Source organism: Hermetia illucens, chromosome 4 (genome assembly GCF_905115235.1).
Source record: "Hermetia illucens chromosome 4, iHerIll2.2.curated.20191125, whole genome shotgun sequence".
Lineage (NCBI taxonomy): Eukaryota > Metazoa > Arthropoda > Insecta > Diptera > Stratiomyidae > Hermetia > Hermetia illucens.
In genome coordinates this window covers 52,453,650-52,467,646 of record NC_051852.1, presented here as the reverse complement: position 1 = coordinate 52,467,646, position 13,997 = coordinate 52,453,650, and the positions used below count along the sequence as shown (strand labels likewise).

At 41.0% G+C, this 13,997-nt stretch overlaps 1 protein-coding gene across 5 annotated transcripts in view; it reads right to left on the bottom strand.

Moving 5' to 3' along the window:
* The window catches only part of LOC119654184, a 189,054-nt gene extending 180,427 nt beyond the window's left edge, over window positions 1-8,627 (bottom strand). For 3 of the 5 annotated variants that reach the window (XM_038059374.1, XM_038059375.1, XM_038059376.1), the window contains exon 1: window positions 7,127-8,627. The gene's annotated coding sequence lies outside the window, so the exon portion shown is untranslated. The remainder of the gene's footprint in view (window positions 1-7,126) is intronic. The other 2 variants (XM_038059378.1, XM_038059377.1) reach the window with 2 other exon arrangements.
* Between the last annotated feature and the right edge of the window lie 5,370 nt (window positions 8,628-13,997).

Genomic DNA, 13,997 nt, shown 5'->3' with positions numbered 1-13,997 from the left:
TCCACCATTACCGGTAAATTCTGTGGATGCATCTCCCTGTTTGTGTTAGCTGTCAAATGACTTGTGATCTACTTTTATATGTTATAATTCAAAAGATGTGATTAGAAAAAAACAACAAATATTTATTTTCAAAAGCCCAAAGTGGACCGTGAACGCCGGATGAAATGAATAAACCGTTGTAAGATCAATTCAAAAAGAATGATTGTTCACCGCCAGTTGAAAATTCAATTTCTTTTTTTGAAACTCGAACTGACACGTAAAGGCTAATCTATCAAATCTAAACTTATATATATATATAGCACGATTTTTGGAATAGATCATAAAATCATCAAAGATACGCTTATGCAGAGTTTGAACAACATCGAAAATGGAGGGCATTATTCGCATGGAGTGGAAAGGTGATGTTGCCAATCTTTTCGAATACTCCTTCGTTCCATAAATCAATGACTTCAATTCCGCTTTTCTGATTAGCGATGAATGTTGTTTATGTTGGTGGGAAAGCAACAACTATCACAGTAAAACCTGTGATGGCTAAAACATTTGAAATTAATTAGACATCACCTATATTATCAGTTATTGAAACATGACACATGAGCTAGAAATAGCCAAGTATAAATCAACATTAACAACAAATAAAGAAAGCAAACTTTCAAAGGTAAGAAGTTACATACAAGATTGATCGTAAATCGCCCACACCTACATATATTTTGATCTAATTTGTTAAGATCACCTAAATGACACTAAGCCCAAGGGAGGAACAAGCAGTCTACAGGCGCTTTGCTTTTTGTAGAACATCCCGAATTTTGGACTAAAACAGCTAGTGTTAACGAAAATGATAATGCGCCGACTTTAGGGTACAGTCTTAGAAGTGATGCCTCCCGTCAAGATAGTTGCGCGGTTATATCAAAGTCAAAACTAAACACACAAAAAAAGATAAACAGAAGCTGACACGAAGAAGAGATAACGTCACTCTAATTAGTTTATCATTGGACATGGTGAATACTAAATCGACTCACTAACAAACTCGAAGAAGTTGGCTCGATTAGTTAAACTGTTCTGAACAAACTTGAAAGATATCTGCATAAAATTATAATTTAAAAAGCCCAATCAAATCAATACGAGACATACGAAAGAAGAATATCAGTAAAATGCTAGTCACAACAAGGATTATTTGCCCGGTCTATAAGATACTGTTTGGAATTTCTGACAAGAAATCAAAAATATACGCAATAAGTCATCTCAGTCGACAAAATTAGGAACCACTAGGTACACTAAGTGGCTTAACGGCACTCACCCCAACCTCAGTATGTCATGAAAGCCTTTCATACGCTGCTTTTTTATAAAATTCCAACAAACTCCTGACTTAATTTTTGCCTCTCGTACCTATAGAAAAAGCGCTATTAAGAAAATTTATTTTCCTAGAACTGCCAACTGCGCATTATATTCTGATTATCAAGTGCCCACTTTGATGGTGGAGGCCGTTGTTTTATGGAATGACTGCTACGAACTCTGCTAGTACATTCATACAGAAAACAATATAATATCATATATCCTAGATGTTTATCATTTATCTAACTATAATTTTCAAATAATAATAACCGTTGGCGCAACAATCCATATTGGATCAGGGCCTTGAAGTGTGTTAGAGCACTTCACTCAAGACCGTAACGGTACACTACAGTACACTATAGGAGGCAATGTGGTCAGCGTGGCGCTCGCCCGAGATTATTACCCTAAACTAAATCAGATACTCATTCACATCTCTCATTTCTGGAGTTCCTTATTAAGGCGGACCTAAACCGGATACCGACTGTTGGCAAGTTGATGGCGAAGAATATAAATAATAAAACTGCAAACTTGTTCAATATGATTCCAATTCAAGATTTCTGAAGAATGGTCCTTAATAAAGACTTCCAATTACGAAGCGTAAGAAAGTTCTAATGAACGCATCTAGACTTTTGTTCTATCACACCACAATAATAATAGCACAAACACACTGGTCTAACATTTTCTCAAAACTAGCAAATAATGCAGCCAATAGCCTCCACAACACCAAACCACAATTGCCATAATTACGGGCTCGATGTCCACGACCAGATTACGAGATTGTAACGCTCAACCGTGGAGACATACCTCTTTGATAACTAGTTGGTTGATTCTCAAATTCCTCCCAAGAATACGTGATAATTTGGATCATCCAATGATCATCAAGTAACGAAAATTTTCAAAAAGTTAGGTGAATGTCATAGCTGCCTTGGTCAGAAAGTTTCCGTAATTACCACATCGATCCTGCTGGCCGATTGAAATTGTGTTAGTTTTGGCAGGTTACCACATTCGTTACTGATATCGCAAACAAATTTCAGCGTCATATTTCAACAATTGTTAAAGTGACATCTGTTTGCAGCTTTTCAAATTGTTTGTTTGTTTGTTTTACACAAAACCTCAAAAAAACGGATTCAACACCAAAAAGCTCTTCTCCATAATATTCAACAGTGGATTTTTGGATTTAAAAACAGATTGTAGGAACACTGAGGACGCATCCGCATTATTCTACATAAACATTGAAGCGTGAAGCTCTCAATTAGGTAGGGCTGGGTTTGTTAACGCCCATTCAGAAGATAACTTCAAATCGGCTACGATCGCTAATTTGGCATTCTACTTGTGAAATCCCGGCGAATTTTCGGGTATATTTACAACTTTGAATGAAACTTGGGTTCACTATTACACTTTAACTTCGAATTAGACAGGTGCATTTTTACTTTGGTACAATTTTCCGGTGACTAAGATTGTGGCGACATTTTTTTCGAAACACAAAAGGAACTCATTTGACTTCATTGGTTATATTCAGAAAGATAAAACTATCATTGGTAAATACTATGCAAGATTATTGTAGCATTCCATGATGGAGTGGAGTGCGAAAAAAGCCGCACTTGGTGGACGAAAACTCTAGTTTCTCCATGATAATGCACCCGTCCTACGTCAATCGTTGCAATAGCTGGAATGAACGAGTTGACGTTCGAATTGTCGTAACACCCCCTCCTCTTTCGTTACATTTAGTCCCTGGTCACTGTAATTTGTAAAAAAAAATTGGGGACAACGAGGAAGTTGTCAATGCGTATTTTGAGGAACTTGATTATTGTACTATAAAAATGGTATCAGTGCATTTGCAATTTGCTTGAATTCATCAAAAAATTAAAAAAGGCGTGAATTTTGAACAACGATAATGTACCACCACACAATGCTGTTGTTATCTGCGAATTTTAGACGAAACACCCATTGAATACCATTATCTTATAGCCAAAGGAATTCACCTTATTTGGCTTCTCTTCAATCAAGCCAAAAAAACCCGCGTTCGATGGGGATTACATTAGAGTTAACAATATCGATTTGGATGAATAATATTGTATTTTTGATTTTCTGACTAAATTTCAGTAAATTTTTGGTCAACATGTTATACCCACACATTTAAATAAAGTTTTCGATTGGATATACCTAACAACTTTTAATGGAAAAAAAAACCCTTCTTCGATTTTGTATATTGATTCACTTGGTCCAAAAGACAATGATTGTTTCAACCAAGATAAACCAGAATCAGCCAGTTTTTTTAACCCAACATAATTGCTATGAAAATCGTGCAAAATATTAAACTGATGATTGCAATGTGGCCTTAGAGAAGACTAAAATAAACAAGATCCCAAATTGACCCAATAAATAGTTGCTAATGAACTAGATTTAAATGCCATTGATGAGTCACGAATATTTGATCATTATCTGGGATACAGGAAAAAATCGTCTAGATGGGTTCTACTCATTTTAAATGGTGCTCTAAAGGAAGCTTTCATTTCGATAAATACTTCCTAACGAAATCTAAAAACGGCTAGTCTAGCATCTCCGACAAATCGTTAGTGGTGACGAAGCTGGGTTCTATAAGTACGATCCGGAAATTAATCCACATTCTATGGTATGGAACCCAGAATGAACCAATCTACTCGCCAAGGCAAGATAACAAAAATGATGATAACAATTTATTTCACCAGGGCCGAAATCATAGCTGCCATTCCTCTGAAAACCGATCCAACAGTAACGACGAAGTGACACGACCCCAAACGTATTTATCAACACTTTTTAAAAATTTGTAAGGCAAGTAAAAAAGGAACTTTGACGCTACTTTATACTCCATGACAAAAAGCGAGCTCACACTACTGAAAAAAAAAAAACAATAAAGTTATTGCGCAGGCATCGAAGAAGTTCGTCCAGCCTTACACTCCCCTGATCTAGTCCCGTGTGAATGCTGGTTATTTCCAAAATGAAATGTGGAAGTTACGAATGCAAAGTTGAAATTCATAAGCCTAACAAAGACGATTTCAAGGAATGTTTTAAAAAGTAACTTTTGTTAATCCCCTCCTGTTATTCCCATAAGCCCGCATGTGAGGTATAAGGCTTCAAGTATACCTATGGATAATGATGAAAGCTGTTCGTAATAATTCAGTTCCTTCCACAACTTTCCGAGAAACTCGAACTCTTCCTCCATGTAATTCTAAGGTAACCCACTCGTCATCCGCCCTAGGATAAGAGGATCCCATTGCATGGATTACCCGTTTCTCTTGTCACTGCTGTGTAGAATATTCACGATGTTGACAGCTTTCTCGAAATCACAATGATCCAAAACGTGGTAACGTGATCAATACAGCAGCGTCCCAAGTGGAAACTAGCCTACTTCCGGTCGATCAAGTTTTCGATGTGTTTTTTGATGCGTTCTAAGATTAGTTTAGTTATTATCTTCGCAATAGCAGGAAGCAGGAAATACCCCTCCAGTTGTCGCACTCAAGGCCAGCGCCTACCTTCGAAATCTTCAATTCGTCCACTCATATTTCAGATTCCAAGGATTTGCGAATAAATAGAAATAACAGTTCTGCAGCGGCTGCAGCAGCAACACGGAAAAGTTCCCCAGGGAGACCATCAAGGCGAGCGCTATATTCTCGCTTGCATGGAGTAGCAGCTGGTAACGGCATGTTACGGTGGCTTATTATATTATGTTTTGGATGTTATACAATTTAACTCCTTGGACCATTTCAGCTTGTCATTATCGTCCACAATAAGATGTATATCCTTAACGTTTCTCACAGGACCATCGAAAGGGTTACGGCCATCTGCAAACTATTTCGTGATGCGATCCACGATGGTGAAATCGTTGGTACTTTCGGCGCTTTCCACGCTCATATCTCGACTTGATTCTTTCATTAAACACCTTACGACAAGGAGATCATGCCTTCTTCTCTTAGCCTCTGTGACCACTAATTAAGCAAATTATGTAATATAGACCGCGTACAAGGTGTTCCTGACTTAGCACTGGCGAATTGTTCAATGGAGCTTGAATTTTCTTTATTATTTTTCAATAAGTAAATCGGCATGATCTCAACTCAGCTATACATAGGGAATCTACAACCGACTGGAACTGAATTTGTTTGAACAACTTCATCAAAGATAAAATAATGAACATTCAGGACACAATCGCAAGTGTGACAAGGGGAGCCGTAAAGTTTTCACCCTGGTCCTGATTTAATCACCTAATTTTCAAAGCCGGGCCGGGATTACCTTTCTACGACCCTGACATTTCGACATATTACCCTAATAAATTTGCTTGTCTCTTACATAAGGTGGCAGTACAAAAATATCCTCTCAAGATCATACCATCGAACATCTACGATCTACACTGAAGACTTAAATGGAATTAAAGATTTAGATATCATCTCTTCAAGGTAAGCCAATCCGCGGAGATCACTTAACAAAATAATTCTCTCTATACATCTTCACACCATTTGCCTTTTGTAATTCTAAATTATTGGAAGGAGCAACTCCAAACTTGATACAGACTCCATTATTTCTTTCAGATACAAAGAAACAAACTATGCAAAAATAGTATCATCTTAACAGGGCGAAATACACAATGAATGATGACTGAAACTTTGCCCAAATAAACGAAGAGTATGTAATCCAAGAATCCTCTCCCGTCTGAGGTTTCATCGATTTTAACTCGAAATAAAATTTACGATGCAAATTTAAAGAGGCCAAAGCGTTATTTTCCCCAAATTTTATACGTTTTCCGAACCTCTACATCATCAGTTCTTCCTCTTTGCTCCATATATCCAGTAAAACAAAGTCGTAAGCCGTTTTCGTCCCTGATTTTTGAACTTCAAGTGGATGCGGACTTAACAATCTTCAAAAAAATACCCCGTCAATATTTCCAATGTATTATCGCCATGAACGGTGTTATCCTATAACTTTGTATCACTTTTAAAATCAAAGTCCGTTAGTACCACCAGCATGTACTGCAAATTCAGACAGGTCATTTCTTGCACTGTGATGGTCACATAACACGCCCTAACTCCGCACAATTATGTGTCAAAACCTGGCCAGACTTACTAATCTCAGTTTAAAAATGATCCAGTTCTAACTGAAGTACCGCAAGAAAGCCAGTTAGGGTCGAAGCTCTTCACCGCACATGGGACCCATATGGTGTGATATTTCTATCAATATTTTCGCTGCTAAAGTGCGACACAAAAGAATTATGAAGAGTTAATAACAGGGCGGGATTGCCAAGTGAAGATTGATAGTGGGAAATGGCTTCACGTAACCCACCCCCTTCAGTGTTATTTACCGATCCCTGATAGCGATTTTCAGAGTACTGCGAACGGAAATAATGTGCCCACATCCTTTCCACAGATTCTGTACCTCCAGAGCCGCCGACCTTAGGCTGATTTGACCTAGCCCTTATTCCAATCCGACCGGACACCTGCCCAATTAGTTTTGCGTCTTTAAATCAGTTTCATGCCAGCAGAATTCTTACGTAAGCTAATCCAATCTACTCCTCGCGGCCATGTGCTCGTTTCCACCTGCAAATCACCAACCAAGCAAATTCGAAGAAAACGTTGCGTAAGCACTCAATTCTCGCTACTTCCAAGCAGGGCGTACTAGCCACAGGGATCCAATTGAAAGAAAGGCCCTAGCAACCCAAAAGCACGAAATTCCGCTTCTAAAAATACTTAAGGGCGCGGGATCAGGTTGAGAAAAGCGGAAATTCAATCCGGGTGCGCTCAAATTAAGCTGAGAGGTGGAAAAAACTTACATTTTTCACGAGGAACGCCTCGCTCCGCTACACAATAAATCCAAAACGGCAGTCGCTCAGCCAGCAATTTCCGCTACATCATCATCGTTTCGGCTTCATTTCCTTTCGCCCTCCCCGGAATCGATTTTTCACTTGCGAAAACTTTTCTACTTGATCAATTTTCTTCCTTCCTTCTCCTCCTCCTCTACTCTTCGCTCATTTTTCTTTTTGGACGGAACGGCCCCAACAAAAAGCCCGGAATGACAACTTCAACTTCACGCACGCACACCAACACACAATTCACTTTTTGCCTGTATCGCACTACTGTCACTGCCGCTGCCTGCTGACGGCGAGCCCATGCCCGCGCCCGTTCCGCTGTTCCGTTTCCCACATGACGAATTCTCGCCCTTTGCAAGGCAGCTGCTCGCTCGCCTGCCTGCAGCCTTCCTCACGACTGTTTTTCTCTCGTGGCGATTTCCTCGGGGGATTTTCACGCTAGTTCCATGCAAATGTGCAATTTCAGGTCCTGTTCTCTTGGCGTGATCTAGACGGGCGAGTTGGGGACGCTTTGTAGCGTGCGGAAGGCACTCAAACGGCTGCTTACCGCCTGGCCTGGCGCTATCTGGGGCTTTGGTTCTCACCTAGTCTTTGCTTTTCCTGGAGCAATCTCGACTTTGCCCAGCAAACTCCTGTCCGGGACACAGCAGGCTTCAGATACTTTCTCGAGGCAACCAATGGGCTCTAAGGGCTCAGCAAAATCCGCTAGTTCTGAAAGGACTTTAAGGACAGTTCCTGCGTTCCGGAACACCGAACAGTCACGCGGTTCCTGCGGGCCGCACCGGGCGAGGACGTGTACACGTGGGGGCGCGAAACGAACTCACTGGGGCGCACACATGCCAGCCTTCGGATCCCGGATGGGCGACTACAACCTGGGCCCAGCTCGCGCCTAGCCCGACTCAACGGGGTTCTGGGCTGTCCGCAGGACCTAGGGACCTGCTTACACCGCTCGCGTACAATTTCCACTTCAGCCGCAATCTTGCACCGCACCAATCACTCACTAACCGCTCTCGGGACACAATCTAGGACGAACCGCTCGCGGCAGGCGCTCCACTGTGCCGTGAAACTGTATTTTCCCCTGCTGTTGGCCGTAGGCTTCCTGGTTTCACTTCTTCGCACTTCACTTTGACGGCAACGATGCCATTGTTCCACCCTCGCGGGTTCCCTTCGAAACGACCAATTCGCAACGAATTTTCACGCGAGCGATCCTCGATGCCCTGGAAAATGCGTCCACTGGTCTAGGGCGACAGTTTGCTCACGATTTTCCCTAATTTACACACAGAAAACGTTTTCCCGATCACACAGAACACGACCACGACAAACATTCACGTTCACGGCGATTCCGATTCCCAAGTTTCGAAAAATTCACGATAGTCCGAGACCAACCCGCTCCCGCGCCAAGAGATGACTTGAACACCACGTATTTGTGTGAGTGCGCGCGGAACGTTGCCCGATGCGAACACTTCCATACAACGATGGCTACCGACAATGACAAAAATGGAAGCCGTCGTCGTGGAAGGGAATTTTTCTTTATTCCAATGATTGTGACACGATGCAATGTTGCCAGATTTTCCTCTATTTGAATTTGGTCTTTTTTTTTTTTTTTGAAAATAAGTTTTGTATTAATTACTTCTTTTGCTTCAATCTGAAAAATAACATTACAAACGCCAGAGCAGCGAAGCTAGGGTATCTTATCAGCTTATCATCGCAGAACAAATAACTGCTTTTAGTATATATATAAATTCAAAACAAAACCTATGGCACGCGGTGATTACTCCCTTGTTATCATATTTATGACTAATTTTAAGGAATGGATTCGGTTTGTTTTCTGAGGAAAATTTTCCTTTCGAACACAAATGTTTTTCTGGGTAATTTCCTATTTTTGCTTTGTCTTTCGAACTTTTTTTTTAATTTTTTGTGTGCCGTTGTTGACTGTTTAGTGCAATATTACTCTGGAATATTTGCTAAACATAATCGGCATTTGGAGAACGTTATTAATTTATGTAAGAAAACATCAGTTAACACGGATAATAGTAATCATTCATCTGCTACCTACGTCGAATGAACCCTATTATTTTTCATTTTAATTGCTTCCAGTACGATTGACTGATAATAAGCTTGCGGAATTTGATTTAAGTAGATGCTGGTAAGCTATCAACCGGTTGATACAATTCGTGTTGTATCAAGTTCATCCTAGCCTTTGACTGTTTTGTATTTCTTCCGAGAATTTTTCACTAAAACACATGGATCTAATTTTCTACTGCCTACGTTGGCGGCCTGATTTCGCAACCGCAACTTTCTTACTTTCTTTCGCAACCGCAACTTTCTTACCTTGATAATGAGGAAGACTGCGAAAATGTCTCTTTGTGATTCGTCGTTGAATTTTGCGAGCAAGACCTTTAAGAACAAACGCGAATAGTGTGAATCAGTCTGCTCGTGATCCACGTCATAGACTGGTCAAGACTAGCCAAGTAACTGAGGGCTTAACGGTGCCCGAGGTGGTTAGATCATGAGTTTCATGATTTTGATATCATGGTCCGGGGTCGAATCCCGGATACATATCTTTGTGATTGTCCAAATAAAATAGGCCTAGTAAAGACTTGGATGCTGGAACTAAGGTTCTCCTCTTTTAGTGCTTCTTAGCACTAAACAACATCTTGTGTTCAAATGAAGTTCATTTTTAAAACAACGGAAGGTGGTTAAGCAGATTTACTGTTATTGGAGTTCAGCAATTTCGAAAGACAGGCATCTAAGTTCAACTAAGTTGATTGTATGGGTTGCAATCTGCGGGCGAGGGATAATTGACTCGTATTTTTTTATAAATAATTTTAAATAATACATGCAATTCCGAATATTATGTAGATAATCACACGAATTTTTTGGACCTTAGCTGCAAAGCTTTTCTAGTTATAATGAAAGAACATAGATTCTACAGGATATAGCAATGGTTAAACATGTTTCTTATGGTAATAGATGCGTCCTCTCTAACCCGGCCCTGGGGAAAGTGATTCGCGATGCAGAGGTAAATGCGAGGGGCACCATCCTCTTCAAGTCCACCCAACTACTCGCCTACGCTGACGATATTGACATCATGGGAAGAACAACCCGAGAAGTACAGTCTACCTTCACCCATATCGAGCAGGCGGCGCGATATCTCGGGCTGCACATTAATGAAGGCAAGACAAAGTACATGGTGGCAACGTTAGCACCAAAAACCAAAGAACCAACAACATCGAATGGCACTGGCCAAACGAAAGCAATAAAGATAGGAGACTAGAACTTTGAGACCGTTGAAAATTTCCCCTATCTAGGGTCGAAAATCACAATCGATAACAGCTATGACGATGAAATCCGCGTATAGTTGTTGGCTGCCAACAGAGCCTATTTCAGCTTACAAAAATTGTTTGGCTCGAAACGTCTCACCAGAGGGTCAACGCTCTTACTGTACAAAACTATGATCTTGCTAGTCCTTATGTATTCCTTGGAGACCTGGATTCTCAGCAAAAAAAACTGTAAACTCTCGCCTGGTTGTGAATAAAATCAGACTGAATAGGCTGCAGTGATTAATTCGTATGGGTGAGGATAATCCAGCCTGGAAAGTCTATATGGGCAATATCTACGGTAGAAAAAGAAGACGAGGCAGACCCTGCCGGGGATGGAGCGATGGCGTAGGTCAGGACGCCAGACAGCTTTTAGGGACATCGAATTGGTGGACCCCGACGTTAAACCAGGGTGTCTGGAGTTCCTTATTAAGGCAGGCCTAGACCGGATACAGGCTGTTGCACCGTTGTTGATGATGATGATGGTGATAGACCGAGTCTAAACTGATAGTTCTACTTCTCTCGTTTGAAATAACTTAATCGCTAGAAACACCGCGAAATTACACTTGAACTTCTTTCAGTTGAGAGAAAACATCCGAATCTACGAGTAAATCCCTTGAATTCTTTACTTCCGCGTAAACCTGATGACGGACCGGGCCAACTGGAAAGCAAGTTACACCCAATCTTGTGGTCTTCTGACCGCTCTTTTTGAGTTAAACCCTCTGTCTGGGACAAAAGCGCCATTTTTAAAAAATTCATTGAAATTTCAGCTGAAATGAGCTGGTATGCTAGGTTGGAGAATGTGGAAATTTCCTTTTGAAGCCTTCAGCTCCCCCGATGTGATGTATAAAATTTCGCCAGTCTTATCCGTGGAGTGTTAGGATCGCATCGGGATCAGAAATCATAAATGGTTGGAGAAATCTGCGAGAAGATACGAAAACAAACGTGAAGCAAAATTGCAAATAAAAAAAAAGCACCTGAAATCGTAGAACTCGATCGAGGAGAGAAGATCTACAATGGATCGCATCCTCAAATTATGGTTCTTTTGCATCAGGTGTCGATGAGCTCTCTTGTGGAACCGGCATAAACATTTTTTGAGAAAGGGTTGACCTGTATTATGTTTACTTGCTGAGTTGATTAGGAAATTTTCCCCTTGAATTAAAAAACGCATGGTTCAAAGATAACAGTACTTCATCCTAAACATAAAGAGCACTACTCTATGCGAAGAAGTATAGATCACGGGCAGCGCACATTTTTTATGAGGAAACCCGGTCTTCGAAGGACTGTCTTCTCAGACTTATGATCAGATATTAACTGAAAAAGTACTGTTTTGATAGAAGGGGGGATGCAAATACGAAAATAGCTCAAAAGGGAATATTTTCTAGGAAAGCACTATGAACATTGTCACTTCGTCTTCGTCGACATATAAACTCATTTCAATATTATTCTCTAATACAAAAGCCTAGTCTAGCGCTCAGAAAAAGAGGATAGGCAAAAACCTTAAAAATTGGCCAGCCATTTTGCGCTCATCATACTAATAAAAGTGTGAAGTTATGATAGAAGACCTTATAACTTTCACTTTATTTTGATTATACAGGACATGGAGGTATAACTAAGGAGTTCTTTTAAGAACGGTGGCAGAGCTTTGAAAGCACACACACCCGCTGCATTGTAAACACTACATTGCTACACTTCAATTCAAAGAAGCCAAGGACACAAAGGAAGCCGCGATGTATAGACTACGACTATTTGTATTTTCTCTCTAACATTTGTTGAAGACATAAGAGCCGCTTACAGAGATAAAGAAACCATAGTCGGTCAGGATGTGAATTCCCAAATTGTGTCAATATGCATATTATCTAAAAGCTCTTTCTGACCGTTTACTCTTGGAAACGAAGTATGATATTTTGGTCTTCATAAAGAAGGCATAAAGTCTATCTTACTGTTGACGTTGGACCTTACAGGTTTCAGAGTTCCTGATCATAGATAAAAAGATGAACATTTATGCGTGCTTGACCACATAAGTTGCACATTTATTCCTTGATTTTCCAATTTTCGTGGAATTCCTGCCATGATTAGTCACCAAAGTTTCAATCGCATGGTGCGACTTTGAGGAGATTTCTTATTAGGAATACAATAGAAAGAGGTGGGCCCCCCTTTTCCCACTCCCGTAAACACTTACGGATTATCCTCCTTAAAAAGTTATGGCGCCTCAAAGCAGGTCTATTTTCTTATCAATAGCATTTCTTTTCTATAAATAATGGAACAATTGAGAAGTCTTTGTTTCTTTTGCTAAAGTCTGGTGTCATATGCAAATTAAAGTTGTAGTGTAGATAGTGTTCCCTCTCTTCGTATCTCCATCTCTCTAGATTATCAAATGCTATACAAGTTGTTTCAAGTGTAATTAGTAACTTGGCACCCAAATTACGTGTAATTAATTCATAATCAACAGTTTCTATCTTCATTCCAGGCAATACGAAATCTTGTCGCGTCGCTTTCAAGCCATTCCAACGTCACTGACATCTGGCCATCCCGTTCAGTTGGGAAATTTCCCTTTAGTTCGAAAAAATACCGAAAATCCCGTTGGCGATGGAAACTTTGCCCCGTTGCCGATTCCTTCGAAAGTCTGAACACAAGCGTACCGAATTACCTTCAGAATGGCATCATCGCACCAATAAATTTGGCATCATCTTTATTCACACACACTGCCACTCCGTGAAACAATTCATCTATACACAGTATTGTGGCGGCCAGTAGCGCTGCGAGCATGTGTGAGAGTACGATGAGTCGCCGTGTCGCGTACACGTTGGCCTGACCCGCTCCAGAAATGTGCGACGGCCATTTTTGATTCTCCGACGATAATGACGGGGAGCATGTATCACTTTTTGCAGTTCTCCGTTTCGCTTTGGTGTTTTTCAACTTTGCGCTAGGCTTTCTGGTCGCTGTTTTTCTTGGACAAAAGCATGTTGGCTGCCGTCCCGTTCTTTTTTTTGGACAGCGACGACACGTCCGCCAAACACGTCCCGCATGCAGATTGGAGTGTAATTACTGCGGTGGAGTTGGATGATTTCGTCTTGGCTGGATGCGGGGCGGGAGCTGCTTGCGCTGAGCGGGTCGCGTGGCGTGACGGAGAAAGTTGGTCGCATCCAGATAAGATCGACTCCGCGGATTTGACTCTGGAGTGAATGCAACCGCAGGGGCAAGCATGATGCGACCTGGTCTCAAGACGCGCCAACATCTATTCCACCACGTGCACAAGGGCAGGACGGAAGGCAGTGGCAACACTCAATTCAGCATTGACTTTGTGTCTCATTACAAAATGGATGGGAATCCCAAACAGCGCAGAGATTGGCATGTTTCCAGGAAATCCTGAGAATGGAGTGTGTAACTCTTGCATTGTAGCTTGGCAGGCAACTGCCCAGTGTGGCGAGCTACAACGGTTGTCTACGAATATGACTCAAGATTGATTAATTTCTGTTTGTATCCCGGGGACTGGGTAAGCTGTGAAGTGGGAA